The sequence below is a fragment of the Choloepus didactylus genome, chromosome 7 (genome assembly GCF_015220235.1).
Source record: "Choloepus didactylus isolate mChoDid1 chromosome 7, mChoDid1.pri, whole genome shotgun sequence".
Classification (NCBI taxonomy): Eukaryota; Metazoa; Chordata; class Mammalia; order Pilosa; family Megalonychidae; genus Choloepus; species Choloepus didactylus.
This window is the reverse complement of record NC_051313.1, coordinates 124,185,256-124,208,181: the sequence shown is the minus strand read 5'-3', so window position 1 is coordinate 124,208,181 and position 22,926 is coordinate 124,185,256. Positions and strand designations below refer to the sequence as shown.

The 22,926-nt window shown below is 40.5% G+C and overlaps 2 non-coding genes and 1 pseudogene across 2 annotated transcripts; 2 read left to right on the top strand and 1 right to left on the bottom strand.

Annotated features, from left to right (window-relative positions):
* Positions 1–413: 413 nt before the first annotated feature.
* LOC119540778 overlaps positions 414–22,926 on the bottom strand; it is a 39,645-nt pseudogene continuing 17,132 nt past the window's right edge.
* Positions 11,432–11,504, top strand: TRNAF-GAA. Its single transcript has one exon. It is a non-coding gene; the product is annotated as a tRNA-Phe (tRNA).
* On the top strand, positions 19,411–19,483 carry TRNAF-GAA. Its single transcript has one exon. It is a non-coding gene; the product is annotated as a tRNA-Phe (tRNA).

The following is a 22,926-nucleotide window of genomic DNA, read 5'->3' as shown; positions in this document are numbered from 1 at the left end:
GAGACCTTCAATGGAAAAAATAATATCCTTAATCAAAGAGCTTTTCAATAACTACTCTAGGCTGACTCTGAAAAAACTGTGAGCAAAACATGGGTAATAACAGATAATATCAACAAGAATTATTCCTTGTTTTACTGGCATTAAAATTTTTTAACCATTCAACTTTTTGTTTTAATACAGAAAATAAGAAATTAGCTTTCAAATCAACTGAATTTTGTGAAAAGGGAAACAGCAAATAAATTAGACCCATGTTAAAATAGGTCAGTTAAATGTTCAAACTTAAGGATATAATAGCCACACATAAACTTTGATTGCACAGTCATTTTTTAAAAGGTTGAAGTCTTTGAAACACAACTTTTCTAAGAACTGACCCAGAATTCAACAGCCTATGGGAACACTCAACAGGGGCATGATCAGGAATCTCTGCTTAGTGTTGCTTTGACAGTGTTGTCCAAATATAGAATCACCTCTGCTGCTTTAGCTGCACCCAAAACAACTTGTAGCTTCAATTAGAAACTTTCTGTTATAACCACTTATCACCATATCTCCAATGATACCTTCCTTCATACCCAGTCCAGCAGTTGTGTTGTCTGCATTGTGGGCAGCTCAAAGCTGTGCCACCAGATCTGCACTCTCATAACCTACATTGTCAGCTATGATGGTTGGCAACATTCTTGGTGCTTTAGCATAAACTCTATTGCAACAGCTTCTTTGCCTGGTGTTCTTCTAGTGGCAAGCTTCATAACAGCATGAGCCATCAACATCTCAGAACAGCCTCCTTTATAAACTGTTCTAGAATCCTTCACAGTTTGGGCAAGAACACAAAGTGTATCATGCAAAGATCTTTCAGCTTCATCTAATAGTTGTTGAGTGGCATCAAGCAGAACAATGGTGGAAGCCTCACCAAGGCTACCCCAGAAAAGTGAATGAGCTTGTCTTTTCCAATATTTTTTCACTGTTAGAATATTTTACTTTCAAGTGTGCCACAGTGAATGGACATATCCATCTTGGTTTTTATAAATATACACATACATATGCAAAGTGTATATAGCATTGGTTAAAGATCTGTCCAAAGAGGGAATAATTAACAGCTAAGTTAATGGAGTTGTTTAACTTTTTTTGTCAACTATAATTTACTTATTTGAACTGAGGTTTCACTTGCTTAGTAGTGGCTGGTAATAAAAATGGCTGGCAATAATAACCATACAGAGAAGTGTAAATTTCACTGCTGTACCTTGGGTCAAAATTTTCAGTGATGGATAATTTTCACCAATACTCTCTAGCTTAGTTAATCTAAAAACTGATTATCTTTCACCACAGAAATTTAATGGAATCTTAAATAACAAAATTAACTAATTATTCTTGTAATGGGGTACACATTCAGAAGGAATAAATATGTCACTCCTACTAGAAAATTTTTCTCTGTAGAGCTTGAAAAGCAGTATGACATAATAAATCATTCATGTTAAGAAGTTCTCTTTAGATGCCACCACAAATTCTGATGATGCTGAAAAGAAAGGCAGCACCAAGTTTCTTATCATTGTTTCCTACAGTAAAGGAGAAAAACCTTTTTAAAAATTCTTTGAAGAAGTTTCAATAGATATGCTCAGAGTCAAACACAGCAGTACTTTATTAACAAGGATGGAGTGCTATGATCATGAGAAAATACTCCTAAGTCTATATAATATCTTGGACAGCAAAAAATGAATACTATCAAGGGTAGGAATCCAGTGTTTCTGTCTCATAGCCATTCAATGAAACAGTGGTTTGTAAGTAAGGAAAGACAAGAGTGACATTTACACTATAAATTGACTGTAGAATACATCATTACCTTGAAAAGGGTAATGAATGGTCATACCTATTATTAGAGGAGAAGCCATCTTGGTATCTATTAATTGGGCCAAACAGTACTGTTAGCTGTTAATGCTGCCTGGGATGGAAATCTGGTGTTGATTTCCTCTTAATGTAAGAAGTCAACTTCTTGCAACACTGATACATTTTCCTTGAGTTCTTTAATGGTGTAACTCAATATAATGTTACTATAAATTGAAGATGAGATGGGGCACAAAGGAACCCCAATTTATATATAAATAAATTAATGAAAAGTATCACATATCCCAGTGTTCCGGTTTGCTAACGCTGCTGGGATGCAAAACACCAGAAATGGATTGGTTTTTATAAAGGGGGTTTATTTGGTTACAAAGTTACAGTTCTACAGCCATAAAAATGTTCAAACCAGGGCATAAACATGAGTATACCTTCACTGGAGAAAGGTCACTGGCATCCGGAAAACCTCTGCTAGCTGGGAAGACACGTGGCTGGCATCTGCTTGTTTCCAGGTTGCATTTCAAAATGGCATTCTCCAAAATGTCAGCGTCAGCTTTCAATGACCATTTTCAAAATGTGTCTCTCAGCTGCAGCTTCTCTGAAGTCCTTCTGTTTCTGAGATTGTATAGGATTCCAGTAATTAAATTAAAACACAAGCTGAATGGGTGGGACCACACCTCCACGGAAACAGTCTGTGCCAGTTTGAATGTATTATGTCCCCTAGAAAAAGCCATATTCTTTGATGTAGTCTTGTGGGGCAGATGTTTTGGTGCTGATTAGATTTGCTTGGAATTTGCCCCACCCAGCTGTGGGTGATGACTCTGATGAGATATTCCCATGGAGGCATGGCCCCGCCCATTCAGGGTGGGTCTTGATCAGTGGAGCCATATAAATGAGCTGACTCAAAGAGAAGGAACTCAGTGCAGCTGTGAGTGACGTTTTGAAGAGGAGCTACAGCCAAGAGGGACACTTTGAAGAAAGCACAGAAGCTGCAGATGAGAGACAGTTTGGAGATGGCCATTGAAAGCAGACTCCTGCTCCAGAGAAGCTGAGAGAGGACAAATATCCCAAGTGCAACTAAGAATGACATTTTTGAGGAACTGCAGCCTAAAGAGGAACATCCTGGGAGAAAGCCATTTTGAAAACAGAACTTTGGAGCAGACGCCAGCCACGTGCCTTCCCCACTAACAGAGGTTTTCCGGACACCATTTGCCATCCTCCAGTGAAGGTACCCGATTGCTGATGTGTTACCTTGGACACTTTATGGCCTTAAGACTGTAACTGTGTAACCAAATAAACTCCCTTTTATAAAAGCCAATCCATCTCTGGTGTTTTGCATTCTGGCAGCATTAGCAAACTAAAACACAAATCCCCTCAACAAGTCACACCCTAATCAAAGGCGTTACTAGTCACATCTCCATGGAAATAATCAAAGAGTTCCAACCTCATGAACTCTAATACGCCTGCCCCCACAAGACTTTATGAAAGAACATGGTGTTTTGGAGGACAAAATGCATTCAAACCAGCACACCCAGTATCACATGACATAGAATTTATGGTCAGAATTATTCAAGGAGTTTGCTTTAGTTCTCCTGTGGCCACTCAATTTAATGAAGTAAAGAACAACAGCATATTAATAAAGGTCCCTTTTAATCACACAATATTTCTAATTGAATATTGGGAATGCTCAGAAGATTCCACTTTCAGTCTCCTCAAGCTTCCCAAGACATAATTTAAGTGGGATTTGAACAGGAATAAATATCTTCAGAAGTAGTTTCTGTTTAAATCCTGGGAAAACCTTAGATAACATGCCTTGTTTGTGAAACTAGAGAAAGACCAGATTAGCACACAAAGAGGAAAAATTCACCATATATCAAGGTGGGTAAAGGCCCAATTATTTTGAGTCCTCATAGTCTGTGCAAAGCTAGATGGCACAACTAGGCCAAGTCTCACTAAGCATCAAGTTTGAGAAAGATGTTTTCCTATCTGATGCACAAGGAAAGAATTTTATGAAAATATGGGGATGGGGACCGCTGTGCTTCTTGCTGTTACCTTTATTATGTTCTTAGTGTCACTGAGTCTAGTTTAAAAAATGGTCTGCAACAAGAATATTCTAATCACCACCACTTTTTCTACCTTTCTTCTTTTTCTGCCGTTGTTTCTTTTTTGTTGCTGGAGCCCCAAACAGCAGGTTTCTGGTGTCTTGTAGGTACAATATTACTTGTAGAAGCAGACACTGTTGCTGCACTTCCAGTTCTTGGGGAGGTGTGTGGTCTACTCAACAGTTTTACTGTCTTCAGTTTAGTTGAAGTTCTTGTAGTTGCTCCATGGGTCCCTTTCCCAATCTGATCCTTCTTTGTACCCTTCTTTCTTCCTTAGTAGTAAGAACATTCTCTCATTGGTAACCATCTTTTTGGATCTGGGGTAACTTTTGGGTCATAATTCTTAGGCAGTTTTCCTTTCTTTTTGTTCTTCTTCTTTCTAAAATCTCCTTGTCTTTCCTCCTTTGGTTGATTATCTCCAGCAACTTTTCCACCCTTCTTCCTCCTAGCTTCTCGATGACATGAATTGCCTCCAGTTACCAGAGACTTTCAGTCCAGGAACAGTTTCACTGTCTAACTTAATACAGTGGATTGTGTGATGAGAAAGAGGTTTTGAGGATAGTGTCATTCCCACAATGTACATTAAATCTTGAGAGACTTTAACTTCATCGGAACCATGATGGACTACAGAACTCAATAGCCCTCTCTTTCTGCCTTCGTAGCTTCTCTGCTACTGGCAATGATGGTCTGTGGCTTCATCTTTTTGCAACTAAAGATTCTGCTTCCTTTAATAATTCTGCTGCTAAAACAGTAACAAAGGTAGTGCCATAATCAGCTGCATCACCTTGAACCCTTGACATATCAACTAACACATCAGCGGCTGGGTTGTGAACACCAAATGTTTTCTTTAGAATAGTTGCACCATCACTGCTTATTGTAAGAGAGGCATCTTGTCCTCTGTTTAAAAAATTTTTGTCCCTATCTTTGGATCCGAAGGTGTTCTTTACCAAATCTCCAATTGGATGGCACCAATAAAATAAGACAGATAAGCTGTCTCTGCTCTCTCTTCACCAGCTCCTACCTTGAAGATGTTAACAGGTGCACGGAAAAAGGACGCTGGAGGATCGCCAGGCAGGTCAGGGAACATGGCCCGGGCCTGTAGGTGGGAGGGCGGGGCCAGCAACCAGCACTCGAAATTTCTTCGCTGGGGTGAGGCAGTGGCCACAGAGTCCTAGGATATGTTCTGAGGAGTTCAGCACACACCCTAATCCCTCACAGCTCATGCAGGAGGACCAGAACGTTTACTTATATTTTTAGATGCACCTGACAAAAGGCGTGACATAGGAGAGAACCACTATTGTGTGCATCTAGATTAGTTTTATGAGAAAAGAACTTAAGATGTAGTACATTACTTTGGGTTGTATCTTGACTCCCACATTGAGTAGTTGACAGAGAACAAGTTGTTGAATATCACTGAATCTCCTTTTCCATATCTAAATTGAGGCAACAATATTGGGTGAATGAATGATTATTGTAGTGATGAAATAATATCCCAAATATGATGCCCTCTGCAAACTCTGGAGCATATAACATAACTTACTCAACTACACCCCATATGACAAAGGAGAAAAAAATAGCAGTCATCTCATCTGAAAGCTGGTAGAGAGAAATAGTACTTCTCTGGGTCTTCTAAAGAAAATTTCTGACCTGTAATGGCAGAAGTTCCAAATCCTGGAGTCCAAAGTCAGTCTACGGGAAAGTTCATTTCTTTGTTTTCCACAGACACAAATAATGAGCTTTCATTCTTCCAATCCCAATGGACCCTTTTCAACTTTACTTTCCTTACTCTCCAGGGATATCCTCCATCTAAAGTACTGAACAATTTCTATCTCCAGATCAAACTCTACACAATTTCATTCTGGTATCATAGTGCTTAGCAGAATTCTACAGGAGGATAGCCTGTAAGAATCTTTTTATCATATTGTTTTTTAAAAAAAATCTCTTATTTTCAACACATTTCATGCAACCAAAGGAAAAACAGCCAAGTTACTAAACATCCTTAAACCAGAAAATCAGCCTCTTTCTTCATCTACAGTAGCCCAGACAACTGGAGGTCTTTCCTAAAGTATCGCACCTTTTTCACATTCTCCAAAACTATCCCCCTTCTACCAGGCACTCATAGGCCATCCCTAAAGCCAATTTTGAGGCCACCCATTTGACGTGTGAACGATTCACCTATATTGCCTCAGTGCCTATGCTAGGATTGAGGAGATGGTGACTATGCACGTAGCTGTCACCGATTGTATGGCCAGCACTAGCTTTCCACGGCCATTGTACACCTGTTCAGACTCCTTTTGAGCCAAGAGTAAGGATAGGAAGAATACAGGAGCCCACTGTAAATGTCAGGAAGAGTTTCTTCAGGAAAAATTTGGGTGTCAATAGACTTCTACGAGTTAGAAATAGGTGGATCAAACAAGCGAGAACTTTCCTTCCATTTCAAGAAAACCTAATACCATTCAAGCTCGAAGCTGCCAAAGGATCACGCTTCTACTCTCAACACTACTCACCGCACCACATTCACGCACGGAAATCGGGAAATCCGTGCAGCTCCTTCGGAAACCGCCAATACCAGCGGCTTCTGAATGGGAAACAAAAAACAGCCTCACCGGAGCCCCCGAAGTGCTCAGAAAATCTAATCAGCGACTAAAACAGCAGCCAGACGACAGTCTTGCGCAAAACGAGCGCATCCTCTTCTAGCACAGTCCTCCTTGCCTCAGGAGAAAAGAGGCTTCTCTCTCCTGCACCCCTGGAGGAAGCGCCAGACAGACGTGGGACTTGGACCCACTCTCCAGCCGGCCAATTCAAATCCTGATCACCTTGAGGATGCTTTTCCTTGCCCTCTTCCCCTCTCTCCTTTTTCTCCTTCTCTACCTGTACTTCACCGCACCCTGTCAGCCGGTGCTTCTCTCCCTCTCACCTCCCTCCTGTCTATTTCTGAAAGAAATTTTTGCAATAGGTCGATGCACTCCTAGTCCAATTTACACTCATTTTAATCTTTGTATTGAGATTCGCGTGTAGCTGATATTTTTATTTACCATATCACTTTCTAATTCCCTTGCTCCACTGTACCCCCAGCGCAGCATTTCTCCAGCACAGGCTGAGGGACGGTCGGGTTGGCGTGAGCTACGCAGCTCGGGGAAATAGAAAGTAGATGAATGCTCCGACCTGGCACGGTGGAGAAAGAATCTGTCGGAATCTAAAACATTTTTGGAAGAAATCATCCAAAACCTTAAATCCGAAATGGTCGTCACACCAAATTTTGGACCCTGTCCAAGCACAGAGAGGGTTTCATTAAAACTCTCTTCTTAGGTCTTCCTCAGCCGCTGCAATTTCCTCATTCCACAGAGGACTGATTCTGAAAAAGGCGCTGCCTCTGGAGGAGCGTTTCCTTTCCTCCTCTCTTCTTTACGTTCAGTCTCTGTGGGTGTAGTGCACTGAATAGCGTCCTCCCCAAATTTTTCTCTACCTGGAACGTCAGAATGTGATCTTATTTGGAAACAGAATCTTTGCAATACAATTAGTTAAGGATCTGGAGATGAGATCACCTGGATTTAGAACAAGCTATAATCCAATAACTGTGTCCTTATGAGAAAGGAGAAGGACACAGAGACACACAGAGAGAAGAAGGCAAGTCAGGACAGAGGCAGAGATGGAAGTGATGCAGCTCCAAGTTAAGTAACGCCAAAGACTGCCAGGAGCCACCAGAGCTAGGAATAGACAAGGAAGGATCTTTCCCTAGAGCCTTCAGAGGGAGCAAGTCTTGTCCATGCCTGGATTTCAGATTTGGAGCCTCTAGATCTGTGAAAGAATACACTTCTATTGTTTTAAGCCATGCAGTTTGTGGCAACTTGTGATGGCAACCCTAGTATACTAATCAGGGGGTTTCCAAAATCTGAACTTCAGAGACTCAGAGAAAAATTGCAGACTTGTCTTCAGATCACAACTCCCTGGTTCATATATTAAGAGTCTCTTGGTTTCTCTCACTATATTAATCTATAGCTATAAGTAAATTAGTGCCAAAGAGAAATAATACTGATTTTACTTCCCTATTTTATTAAATAGCAGTAAAACACAAATGAAAAAGCAGGCTTGATTAGAATTAATACAGTTATAAAACAACAAATAAAAATCGTTAAATTTTCTCAAATTTTTATGTTCTTTTGGGTTCCAGCTGACAAATCCACCTTACAATATTGCAAGCTACAACACAGTTCTACTTCTTGACTATGGCTCATACCACACTCCACTCACTCAACTCCTGAAATTTGTTGCTACCTTATTTAACAAGAGAAGTCCAATGTCCTAACACTTTCAGATTGACTTAAAAGTATTCTGATGCTCACAGATGGGTAAAAAACAGTTCTTTGACTGGCATCAGTATGCAGACCACAATTTGAAAAGGCTTAATGAAGAGATAGGATGTACTAGAGGCAAGGAGATATCCAAAGACATTCTTTTTTCTTCTCTTCTTTTCATTTAAATTGAGACCCAATATACATAAAGTAAAATGTACAAAAATGCAGCTGTGGAGTTTTGAGGTCACAGGTTATAGATGTATTAAATTTTCTTTGATATTTCCAAATAGTTTACCAGTTTGGTTGTACTGGTTTCACTAACAATGTATGAGCATTCTAGATGCTCCACATTGTCCTCAGCAACTCTTTTGATACTGTCAGTCCTTTTAAGTTAAGTGCTTCTAATGGAGGTTAGTATTATTTCTTTTTTTTTTTTTTTTTTAATTTGCATTTCCCTGATAGCTGATGATGTCAAGCACCCTTTTAAGTTACATTTTGAACACTTGGGCATCTTCATTGGTAAAGTGCATGTTTACTCTTTGCTCTTTCTTGTTGAATTTTCAGTCTTTTCCATGATATTTTTAGAAGTTCATCATATATTCCAGATAAGGATCTTTGACAAATATAAGTTTTTTGAAATATCTTATTCCAGACTGTGGCTCATCTTCTCTTCTGAAGGAGGGACTTAAAACATTTTGTAAGGAGAGGGAAAAGAAAAGGTGGAGACTTCATCCAGTGTATGGATGGGTTAGTAGATAAATGGGGACAAAAACTAAATGAAAAATAAGTTGGGATGGGGAGGATGGTTTGGGTGTTCTTTTTTATTTTTATTTTTATTTTTATTTTTATTTTTATTTTTTCTCATTCTGATTCTTTCTGGTATAAGGAAAATGTTCAAAAATAGATTGGGGTGATGAATGCACAACTGTATGATGGTACTGTGAACAATTGATTGTACACCATGGATGATTGTAGGGTATGTGAATATATCTCAGTAAAACTGAATTTAAAATAAAATTTAAAAAAAAAAGAAAAGGTGGAGAGAAAAAGTTGATGACACACAAAAAAGTTCCATCTGGAGATTTTTCCAGGTATTTGTTTAAAAATGCCCCCAGGTAGTATGCTGGGGAGGGAGGCTAGGAGCAGGCTGATGAGGTGGAATACTTTAGGAGCAGAAACAGTGTTCTCTGGTCTATTAGCCCCTTAAATTTCTCCTGGGGTAACATCTTAAGAGAATAAAGTTCAGAGTTTAAGAAATCATAGAGTGTAAAACACTGGATTTCCGTGTTGCTATATTATGTAACTTTCTTGGGGTAAAGTAGGAACATGTTGGAAGTTAAGCAGTTATCTTAGGTTAGTTGTCTTTTTCTTACTCCCTTGTTATGGTCTCTTTGAAATGTTCTTTTATTGTATGTTTGTTTTCTTTTTAACTTTTTTTTTCATACAGTTGATTTAAAAAAGAAGGGAAAGTTAAAAAAAAAAAAAAAAAGAAAAAAGACAAACAAGGAAAAAAAAAAAAAAAAGATGTAGTGCCCCCTTGAGGAGCCTGTGGAGAATGCAGGGGTATTTGCCTACCCCACCTCCATGGTTGCTAACATGACCACAGACATAGGGGACTGGTGGTTTGATGGGTTGAGCCCTCTACCATAAGTTTTACCCTTGGGAAGACGGTTACTGCAAAGGAGAGGCTAGGCCTCCCTGTATTTGTGCCTAAGAGTCTCCTCCTGAATGCCTCTTTGTTGCTCAGATGTGGCCCTCTCTCTCTGGCTAAGCCAACTTGAAAGGTGAAATCACTGCCCTCCCCCCTACGTGGGATCAGACACCCAGGGAAGTGAATCTCCCTGGCAACGTGGAATATGACTCCCGGGGAGGAATGTAGACCCGGCATCGTGGGATGGAGAACATCTTCTTGACCAAAAGGGGGATGTGAAAGGAAATGAAATAAGCTTCAGTGGCAGAGAGATTCCAAAACGAGCCGAGAGATCACTCTGGTGGGCACTCTTACGCACACTTTAGACAACCTTTTTTTAGGTTCTAAAGAATTGGGGTAGCTGGTGGTGGATACCTGAAACTATTAAACTACAACCCAGAACCCATGAATCTCGAAGACAGTTGTATAAAAATGTAGCTTATGAGGGGTGACAGTGGGATTGGGAATGCCATAAGGACCAAACTCCAATTTGTCTAGTTTATGGATGGATGTGTAGAAAAGTAGGGGAAGCAAACAAACAGACAAAGGTACCCAGTGTTCTTTTTTACTTCAATTGCTCTTTTTCACTCTAATTATTATTCTTGTTATTTTTGTGTGTGTGCTAATGAAGGTGTCAGGGATTGATTTAGGTGATGAATGTACAACTATGTAATGGTACTGTAAACAATCGAAAGTACAATTTGTTTTGTATGACTGCGTGGTATGTGAATATATCTCAATAAAATGATGATTAAAAAAAAAAAACAAAAAAAAAAAAAACACTGGATTTCCGATTGGCAATTTGAAGCTCCCCTCAGAAATATGGGAAGCCGGGAGGGCCTTTGAGAGAAGTGTGGCTCAGTGGTAAAGTGTCTTTTCCTTGTGAGAGGACTGGAAACCATACTCATTTATCTGCTTTTCACAATGCCCAACAATTCTCTATTTTTCCCTTTTACATTCTCACACAGAAATAAACACATTTTCCGATGGATTGCCTTTAAATGCTTCTCTGTTTCTACTCCTGGAGTCTCCGCAGCTCCCAGTGTGGCGGTATCAGCAAAGGAAAAACAAGGAAAAGGAAGGAGATAGAGAAAAAAGAGTTGACTCTCTCAGTATTTCTTCAGTCAGAAGCAAGAAACCCGGCACCGCATCAATGTGCCCAATAATCCTCTTTTCCCTTTTACAGTGTCATTGACGAGCCAGACAGAAAGCGAAGGACCCAAAGGAGGGGGCTGGGGGATAAGATCATTAATTCATTTTGAATTTCCTTAGCTTTCTGAGCAGTGTTTGGGTCGGAGGCTAACAAACAGAAAAACTTCTTGCTTTGCCTATCGCCCCTTTTCCTTCCTTGTTCTCTGCCAACCTATCCATCGTCTCGAAAACTGGATCTCGTTTTCAGACTTGGATGACGCCACAGACCTGGATGTTATAAGATTAAATACGAAGAAATACAGAACTTTACAAAAACAAACCGTAAACAATACTTCCAAAGAACATTTAACAGGGCGCTGTACGTGGCCGAAATAGCTCAGTTGGGAGAGCGTTAGACTGAAGATCTAAAGGTCCCTGGTTCAATCCCGGGTTTCGGCAAAACAATCTAATTTTGTCTTAACTCAGTTAACAGTTGCTGCAGTCCAACGTATACAATTACCGCCTCCTTCAGAAGCTACGGATTTAAGGAAACTCCAGAACACTGACGCAGTTTCACTTATTCATTTCAGCTTTGGGGGGTGGGGTGTTTTTAATCATAGGAATGCAGAAAAGACCAGTATGGAAAATTTTAAGTTACTTATGTTTTGGGATTCAGGAAAGTACAAAAAATAAGCATTTCTGTATGAAAGATTTCCTCGAACATTTAAGAGGACCTAGAATATTGAAAGTGAAAGCAAATGGGCAATGAAGTCATCAAGACATAGGTATGAATACCCCTCTTTTTTTATCCACGAATCAACTTCTTTCTTGAAAATCTTTGGGGAGAATAGGTCTTTTTTTTGTTGTTTGAATTATTTTTTCTTCTTTCAAATAAACAGTTTCAGTTTCAAGTGTCCGCTTTCCGCTGACAACTCCCGGACACTGTGTCAGAAGAAAATATTCTACAATACCACAACATTGCAATTACATCAATTTGCAAAAGGAAAATTGGTTCACAGTGATAAACAGCATCACTGTCGGGAAGGGACATTGAATGCACAGAAACTGGGAATCACACTTCCTTCATTAGGTCAGTATGCCGGTTTGGATATATTATGTCCCCCCCAAAGCCATGATCTTTTAATCTAATTTTGTTGGGTGGAAACTTTTGATTGAGTGTTTCCATGGAGATGTGACTCACCCAACTGTTGGTGATACCCTTGATTAAATTATTTTTACGGAGATGTGGATCCTGCCAATTCTGAGTGGGTCTTAATAAAGTCACTGGAGTCCTATAAGAGAACTTAAAGACAGAGGGAGCTCAGAGCAGCAGAGAGAAACATTTTGGAGAAAGCCGTTTTGAAACACAACCCCAGAGCAAAGGACCAGCAGTTCCAGCCATGTGCTTTCCCAGCTGACAGAGGTGTTCCAGACGCCATCAGCCGTTCTTCAGTGAGGGTATCCTCTTGTTGATGCCTTAGTTTGGACACTTTTATGGCCTTAAAGCTGTAAATTTGTAACTTAATAAACACCTTTTATAAAAATCAATCCATTTCGCATAATGGCAACTCTAGCAAACTGGAACAGTCACCTAGCCTCTCAACTCAGAAGATTGTGTTTTATTTGATTGTACAGACAGTATCATTGAGTGTTTTATTGCCTAATTCAGTAATGTTTCTTTTACATTCTACGGAGGTGGGAGGCATAGGATAATTGCTAAGCATACATAGTCTCCCGTTCAGTGTCTGAAAAATGAGGTCAAACATGTCTATGTAAAAAGGGATGTTTTAAAGATTAAAGGAGAAGCCCACCTATAATTATGCCCCAGAGTCACCTCCAGAGAACATCTTTTGTTGCTCAGATGCAGGCTTTCTCTCTCTAAGCCCAATTCTGCAAATAAATTCATCACCTTCCCCCCAACATGGGACAGGACTCCCAGGTGAGTGGATCTCCCTGGCAATGTGGGACACAGATCCCAGGAATGAGCCTGACCCTGGCATTGAGGGATTGAGAATGCCTTTTTGACCAAAAACAGGAAAAGAAAGGCAACAAAATAAGGTTCCAGTGGCTAAGAGATTTCAAATAGTGTCAAGAGGCTGTCCTGGAGGTTACTCATATGCAAGCTTCAGCTAGATATGCCAAATGGCCATGGTATGACAAGCCCAAATCAACAGTAGTCCTGAAAACCCTAAAGAATACCCTGATCTTGGGGCAAGATGGCGGCATAGAGAGGAGTGGAAGCTAAGCAGTCCCCCTGGAACAACTACAAAAAACCAGAAACAACTAGTAAATAATCCAGAATAACTGCGGGGGGACAAACGAGACCATCCACTCATCATACACCAACCTGAATTGGGAGAAATGCCCGAGAACACAGCATAAAATCTGTAAGTAAAACCTGTGGAACCAAGTCATGAGACCCCCTCCCCCATAGCCCGAGCTGCAAAGCCTCGTGGTGCCAGAGAGAAGCTCTCTCCCAGCAAGCGAATATAGCTCAGCTGAGATCCAACTGGGGTTTTAAGTAGCGAGTGTGAACTGCTCACTACAGGTACGCATCCCCAAAAACAGACAGAGGCTTTGGGTGACGACTGACCTGGGAGAGCCGGAGGGTCGCCTTGGACTGGGTCTGAAGGGGACTGTTTCTTTTTCAGCTCAGTGGAGAAAGCCCCAGTCATTTTCAGTTTCCAGGGCTGTGACTCTGGGGAAGGGCAGAGACAGCGCAAGCAGAGAGTGAGACCATTGAAATGCTAATGACCTCCACCTGGGGGGTCTGCCTTCTCTAGGAGGAAAGGGGTAGGGCCCTCTCCATTCAGAACCAGACCCCAGAGCCTGGGGGAACACAGCCATACCTCCTCACACCAGTCAAGAATTATAGGCTGACAGGCGCCACCTGTTGGGCAGAAAAGCACAGTGATCCGAGGCATCAAAGGGTGGAGGAATTTTCTAAGACACACCCGCAGGGAAACCAGATACTGAATATTTCTTCCCTCTGGGACCTGAGCCTGTTCTGGTCTGGGAAAACCTGATTTGGATAACCAAGGAAACCATGCCTAGACAACAGAAAATTAAAACCTACACTAAGAAAAACAAAGTTATGGCCCAGTCAAAGGAACAAACGTACACTTCAACTGAGATACAGGAATTTAAACAACTAATGCTAAATCAGTTCAAAAAGTTTAGAGAAGATATTGCAAAAGAGATAGAGGCTGTAAAGGAAGCACTGGACATGTATACGGCAGAAATCAAAAGTTCAAAAAACAACTAGAAGAACCTATAGAAATGAAAGGCACAACACAAGAGATGAAAGACACAATGGAAACATACAAGAGCAGATCTCCAGAGGCAGAAGAAAACACCCAGGAACTGGAGAACAAAACACCTGAAAGCCTACACGCAAAGGAGCAGATGGAGAAATGAATGAAAAAATATGAGCAACGTCTCCGGGAACTCAAGGATGAAACAAAGTACAATAATGTACATATCATTGGTGTCCCAGAAGGAGAAGAGAAGGGAAAGGGGGCAGAAGCAATAATAGAGGAAATAATTAATGAAAATTTCCCATCTCTTATGAAAGACATAAAATTACAGATCCAGGAAGTGCAGTGTACTCCAAACAGAATAGATCTGAATAGGCCTATGCCAAGACACTTAATAATCAGATTATCAAATGTCAAAGACAAAGAGAGAATCCTGAAAGCAGCAAGAGAAAAGCTATCCATTACATACAAAGGAAGCTTCATAAGACTATGTGCGGATCTCTCAGCAGAAACCATGGAGGCAAGAAGGAGGTGGTGTGATATATTTAAGATACTGAAAGAGAAAAACAACCAAGAATCCTGTATCCAGCAAAGCTGTCCTTCAAATATGAGGGAGATCTCAAAATATTTTCTGACAAACAGACAATGAGAGACTTTGTGAACAAGACACCTGTCCTACAGGAAATACTAAAGGGAGCACTACAGGGTGATAGAAGACAAGAGTGCGTGGTTTGGAACACAATTTTGGGAGATGGTAGCACAACAATGTAAGTACACTGAACAAAGGTAACTATGAATACGGTTGAGAGAGGAAGGTGGGGAGCATGTGAGACACCACAAGAAAGGAGGAAAGATAAAGAATGGGACTGTGTAACTTGGTGAAATCTGAAGTATTCAACAATTGTGATAAAATGTACAAATATGTTCTTTTACGAGGGAGAACAAGCAAATGTCAACCTTGCAAGGTGTTAAAAATGGGGAGGCACTGGGGGAGGGATGCAATCAGCATAAACTAGAGACTGTAACTAATAGAATCATTGTATTATGCTTCCTTTAATGTAACAAAGGTGATATACCAAGGTGAATGCAGATAAGAGGGGGGGATAGGGGAGGCATGTTAGACACTTGACATTGGTGGTATTGTCTGATTCTTTATTCTACTTTGATTTAAGGTTATTTTTCCTTTTGCTGCTTCCTAGCTGTCGTTTTTTTTTTCCTCTTTCTTTTGCCTCTCTACCTTCTTTGACTCTCCCTCCTGCCTTGTGGAAGAAATGTAGATGCTCTTATATAGATAGTGGTGAAGGTGGTGAACACATAAATGTATGACCATGCAGAAAACCATTGATTATTTACTTGGGATGGAATGTATGGTGAGTGAACAAAACCATATTAAAAAAAAATGGGTTGATGACAAAACCTCGAGGGCAATATACTGAGTGAAATAAGCCAGACACATTAGGACAATTATTACAGGGTCTCACTGACAGGAACTAATTATAATATGTAAACTCATAGACATGAAATATAAGGTACCAAGATATAGGATGAACTCAAATGTTTGGAAATGAACAGGGGTGTTGGTAGCAAGATGTGAGAAAAACTAACAGCGCCGAATGGTGTGTGAATGAGGTGGAAAGGGGAAGCTCAGAGTCATATATGTCACCAGAAGGAAAGCTGGAGGTCAAAAGATGGGAATGTATAAAACTGAATCCTATGGTGGGCAATGTCCATGATCAACTGTACAAATACTAGAAATCGCTTCCATGAACCAGAACAAATGTATGACAATACAATTAGAAGTTAATAATAGAGGGGCATATAGGGAAGAACTATATACCTATTACAAACTATATACTACAGTTAGTAGTATTTCAACATTTTTTCATAAACAGTAACAAATGTGCTATATCAATACTATGAGTCAACAATTGAGGGGGGTTGGTTAGGGATAGTGGAGGATTAGAGTTTCCTTTTCTTTTTTTCTTTTTTCATCTTTCACTTTATTTCTTGTCTGGAGTAATGAAAAGTTTCTAAAAATTGAACAAAAATTAAGTGTGATGGATGCACAGCTGTATGAGGGTACCCAGGGGCAAGTGATTGTACACTTTGGATCTTTGGATAATTGTATGGTATCTGAACAATCTCAATAAAAATGAAAAAAAAAAAGAATATCCTGGTCTTTATCTGAGACTCTATAAAGGTTTCACTCACTAAGTTTATTTTTCAGAAACTTGAATCCTCCGGAGTGTTCCTATGCCAGGTAAGTCCCCAAACCCAGAGGCAACAGCTTCTTCAAGAACATCAACCAGATGCATGCCCCTTTCCCATAATGCTGACACCCCTTTTCAACACTAACAAATTAGGGTAGTCACTGCCTAGACATCCCTGAAGATTAGACAAGTGATTAAACTAGAGGAAGGAGTAGCAACATACAAGACAGAATTTAACAAAGGATTATGGATACTGAATCTTTATATAATTATTTTCTTAGTTGCTAGGGTATTGGAATAGTTAGAAGAAAAGAACTGAAATGGTGGAACTGTAACCCATAAAATTCTTTGAAATTTCCTATATAACTACTTGTTAAATCATACTTTGGAAGTTATCACCTTTCCGCATATATGTTATATTTCACAATAAGGAAATAACTGAAATGGTGGAACTGTAACCCATAACATTCTTTGAAATTTGCTCTACAGTTACTCATTAAATTTTATGTTGAAAGGTGATAACCTTTCTGTATATATGTTATATTTCACAATAAGAAAATAACTGAAACTGCAGAACTATAACCCATATCATTTTCTGAAATTTTTGAGTGCCTGTTGAATTGTACTTTGAAAGTTATCACTTTTATGTATATATGTTATATTCCACAATAAAAAATTAAGAAAAAAAGGATTAAAGGAGATCATGCATGAGAAGACCTTCTTCCAAGTCCACACATGATATGAAACAGTTACTGGTAAACCATGCTCCATACTCTCTGGATTTGGGATCCTCCCAAAACAGTGCAGTACCTAATAAATACATTCTTTTCTGGCCAGTGCCGTCCAATAGAAATTCAACACAAGCCATAAATGAGAGTCACTCTTATAAGTTTATATTTAGCCCCATATAGCAAGTAAAAATAAATAGGTGAATTTAATTTTAGCAATATATTTAATTAATCTGACATAACCAAAACACTCCCCACCCACCCAACCCCTGCACTCTTGTGCAGTGTTGACCCTGCCATTAAGTTTGCCTTCAGCACAGGCATTGTGGAATGAATGCACTACCTCCCTAGATAAGAAGCCTCCTAAAATAAATAATCGGCCCAAGGCCCACAGCCAGTCCTCAGCCAAGCAGGTTTCAATGCCAGAGAGTCTACCTCCTGAGTGCCTGCTGTGGACATTTTGACTGGAGAAGGGCATCAAGAAGTAGGGTCACCCCAGCCTGATATAAGGTGTCAGACTGGCCAACTGGGAACAAACACCATTTTCCTTCCCCTCTCAAAAACAAATTGATTGAACAGGAAATATGTACACAGAATGCACCAGTTTTGAAATCACAAAGCATTGGAAACCCTGAAAAGGTGCATCAGAGGACGACAAATTCCTAGATGTTTTCTGGTCATACAAAGTAGATGTGATCAGATTGACCCAGACAGAACAGAGGAAGTGGTTCTTCTTTACCAGTGGAAGGGGCCAACACTCCTGTGACATTCGCATTTTACTTTACATCCATTTTCCATTATGACAGAAAAACCTTTCCTTGTTTCATATGGGGCCTCTGTTGGAGTTTAATTGATATCACCTGGCGTTGTTTTATTTAGAGTTAAAACAACGAGGAAAATGGGAAGAGTGAGAAAACACAGGAGAGTACACACCATGGAATATCAATTGGGAATGTGTAGATAGATATTTATTTCTTACTTCCGTGTGTGGAAGGAGTCCAATTCCCCGACACCTTTGTTCGGTCCTCCATAGTCCTGCCACTCACTTATCTCGGGATTCACAGCTGTCAATGTCTCCTAATCGGACCGACCTCTTGCCCGCGCTGTCCGAGCATGTCAATTGGGTGAGACCTATAGTGGACAGAAGCGTCTCCTCTGCCCAGAAAACAAAAAGAACTAAAAACTGTCTGCGGGGCGCTTGTTTTTCTCCCTCTTCCTTCTGCCTTTACTTCTTTTTAATAATAGTATAAAATCAGAGCCAAGGTGAATAGCCCATTAACGTCCACGCTTTGTTTCGGGTTCAAAAGACTGCTGAGACCCGGCTCTTCTTTTCTCTCCTTCATTCTAGTCACCCGCTGCTGTTGCAGTCGCCTTAGCTGAGGTCAAGGATCACAGCATAGAAATCAGAAAGGATTTAAGGTAATCCACTGGTTGTGTTTTTACTTTCTATGTGTGCGGGGATAAAATTAAATTCGTGCTGTGTTCCTTGGGGACTGGGAGGAAAGGGAAGACTTGGAAGTGCCGGGGATCAAACACAGGACTTCATATACGCAAAGCACGCGCTCTACCACTGAGCTGCTCCTCCTTCCGACGAACACTTGGGAGACGCTTATCTGGAAATAAAGTTTATGTATTTTCTGAGGATCTTGCATTGAGGTACTAGTGTTCAGTACTACCGAGTATCAGCAGCAACTTTGGACAGGAGGCCCTCCTGAACCAGTTGGGGAAACTGATTCTTTACGTAATCTTCTTTACTATTTTGCAGTGTCATTGGAGAGCAAGACAGATAAAGAAGCACCGAAAGAAAAAAAAAAAAAAAAAAAAAAAAAAAAAAAGCCTTGATAATTCATTTTGAATTCCCCTAGTTTTCTGACCAGTGTTTGGGTCGTGCAGGTGCCGGAGGCAACCAAGTAGGAAAGCTTATTCTTGTTTTGCCTATTCCACCCCTCTTTTTCCTCTTTTTCCCTCTTCCTCTGTCAATTCATCCACTCGAAAACTGGATCTCATATTCATACATGGACGGCACCGGAGCCCATATGTTTTTGGAGGAATGAGAAAATGAGAAGGTGAAATTGAACAAGATATGAATAAACATGGCGGAATATAAAAGCCTGCTAATGAAAACTTCAAATGATATTTTAAAAAAACACGTAACAGACTGTTCAAGCCGGCCGAAATAGCTCAGTTGGGAGAGCGTTAGACTGAAGATCTAAAGGTCCCTGGTTCGATCCCGGGTTTCGGCAGCTGCGCAAGGTTTTTGTTTTTGTTTTTTTTCGCAATTACTATCCCTCCCTTAATAGTTGCTTCCCTCCCTTAATAGTTGCATCCCCATCCCAAAAAGGTTTATATATCACTGAAATTTTACTGCTCTTTGCAACTATAATCAAGGTGTGTACATACATATTTTTATCACTTTCTCATTTGGTGGTATATTCCACTCAGGTCTTCCATTAAGTGTTAACTGATGGAGTGCATATTTTATTCAAAATTTCAAAACCTAGGAAATTATGGGGGTAATAATATTCAATATGCTAATGCCACTGCTCTTATTCATTTCTGCTTTGACAATATCTATGTGTGTGGTGGTGGTGGTGGGGTGTATTTAATCACACAAAATGTGGAAATGACCTGTAGTAAAAGAACCACTTTACTGTATAAGTGTATATATGTTTCTGCAGTATATGCGTGGAAAATCAAATTTTGCAAATTAAATTCTAATTTTCTGTCTGATTCCACTCCATTATCAAACTTCTAGAAGAAGGTAAACCATTGAACATCGGTAAGGATTTAAGGGTTTACAAATAGCGCCCTGAGTTTTCTTGTTGACAAGACATCTCTACAACCTTGCACTCCTGTCTGGAATTTCCAGATTTTCAGTTATTTCTATTTTACGATCCAGGAAAGAGCGAAACTAAACATTTCTCCATGAATAATTTTGTCAAACATACTCGGGGGGGGGGGTGGTGGAGGGGGCATAGAATACTGAAAGACAAACGAAAGAGGCTGGTAAAGTTATCAAGACTCAGGTACAAATATCCCATTTTTTCTCCTGTAACTTCAACATCTTTCTTGAAATGCTTTGTTGGAGATAATAGGTCAAAATTTTTTTTTTGTCATTTTGAACCATTTTCTCTTCTTTTCAAATAACTTTGGAAGATTTTCATTTTCAAAGTGTCTATTTTCCACTGAGGACCCCTGAGCACTGAGTCAGGACAAAAACATTTTACAATACTCCTCCATCAAGTTGCAAGAGGAAAATTGGAACCAAATGAGAAGCAGCATTAGGGTACGGACACTGACTGCACAGGAACTGGAAATCACACTTCCTTCATTAGTCACCTAGCCCTTCTCAATTCAGAAGATTGTGTTTTATTTGATTGGACAAACAGTATCATTGAGTGTTTTATTGCCTAATTCAACAACAATTCTCTTACATTCTATTGAGGCGGGAGGCATAGCATAATTCCCAAACATAATTAGTCTCCCATTCAGTATCTGAAAAATGAGGCTAAACATGACTATGTAAAAAGGGATGTTGTAAAGATCAAAGGAGATCATGTATGTGAACTGGCAAAGTCCAAGCACGGCATGAAATTTCATTACTAGCAGACCATGCTCCATCATCTCTGGATTTAGGACTATCCCAGAACAGCTAAGTGCCTAATCAGATATTGTCTTCTCAAGACAGGGCTGTCCAATAGAAATAAAAAGACATAAAGCCAGGATAGAGGTGGGGCAAGATGGTGGACTGGTGAGCTGTATGTTTTAGTTACTCCTCCAGGAAAGTAGGTAGAAAGCCAGGAACTGCGTGGACTGGACACCACAGAGCAATCTGACTTTGGGCATACTTCATACAACACTCATGAAAACGTGGAACTGCTGAGATCAGCGAAATCTGTAAGTTTTTGTGGCCAGGGGACCCACACCCCTCCCTGCCAGGCTCAGTCCCATGGGAGGAGGGGCTGTCAGCTCCGGGAAGGAGAAGGGAGAACTGCAGTGGCAGCCCTTATCGGAAACTCATTCTACTGATCCAAACTCCAACCATAGATAGACTGAGACCAGACACCAGAGAATCTGAGAGCAGCCAGCCCAGCAGAGAGGAGACAGGCATAGAAAAAAACAGCATGAAAACCTCCAAAATAAAAGCGGAGGATTTTTGGAGTTCTGGTGAACATAGAAAGGGAAAGGGCAGAGCTCAGGCCCTGAAGCTCATATGCAAATCCCGAAGAAAAGCTGATCTCTCTGCCCTGTGGACCTTTCCTTAATGGCCCTGGTTGCTTTGTCTCTTAGCATTTCAATAACCCATTAGATCTCTGAGGAGGGCCCCCCCCATTTTTTTTTAATCCTTTTTTCTTTTTCTAAAACAATTACTCTAAGAAGCCCAATACAGAAAGCTTCAAAGACTTGCAATTTGGGCAGATCAAGACAAGAGCAGAACTAAGAGAGCTCTGAGACAAAAAGCAATAATCCAGTGGCTGAGAAAATTCACTTAACACCACAACTTCCCAAGAAAAGGGGGGTGTCTGCTCATAGCCATCATCCTGGTGGACAGGAAACTCTCCTGCCCATCACCAGCCCCATAGCCCAGAGCTGCCCCAGACAACCCAGTGTGATGGAAGTGCTTCAAATAACAGGCACACACCACAAAACTGGGCATGGACATTAGCCTTCCCTGCAACCTCAGCTGATTGTCCCAGAGTTGGGAAGGTGGAGCAGTGTGAATTAACAAAGCCCCATTCAGCCATCATTTCAGCAGACTGGGAGCCTCCCTACACAGCCCAGCAGCCCAGAACCTCCCTGGGGGGATGGCACTCACCTGTGACATAGCACAGAAATCCCTCAACAGAGGACCCGGGGTGCACGGCCTGGAAGAGGGACCCACTTTCAAGTCTCAGGAGCCATACTCCAATACCAAGGACTTGTGGGTCAGTGGCAGAGACAAACTGTGGCAGGACTGAACTGAAGGATTAGACTATTGCAGCAGCTTTAAAACTCCAGGATCACCAGGGAGATTTGATTGTTAGAGCCAACCCCCCTCCCTGACGGCCCAGACACATGCCCCATATACAGGGCGGGCAACACTAACTACACACGCAAGCTTGGTACAGCAATTGGACCCCACAAGACTCACTACCCCACTCACCACAAAGGCAAAACAGGGGAGAACTGGCTTGTGGAGAACAGGTGGCTCATGGACGCCACCTGCTGGTTAGTCAGAGAAAGTGTACTCCACAAAGCTGTAGATCTGATAAATTAGAGATAAGGACTTCAATTGGTCTATGAATCCTAAAAGAACCCTATCAAGTTCAGCAAATGCCAAGAGACCAAAAAAAACAGAAAATTATAAAGCATATGAAAAAACCAGACGATATGGATAACCCAAGCCCAAGCACCCAAATCAAAAGATCACAAGAGACACAGCACCTAGAGCAGCTACTCAAAGAACTAAAGATGAACAATGAGACCATAGTACGGGATACAAAGGGTATCAAGAAGACCCTAGAAGAGCATAAAGAAGACATTGCAAGACTAAATAAAAAAAATACACGATCTTATGGAAATTAAAGAAACTGTTGACCAAATTAAAAAGATTCTGGACACTCATAGTACAAGACTAGAGGAAGTTGAACAACAAATCAGTGACCTGGAAGATGACAGAATGGAAAATGAAAGCATAAAAGAAAGA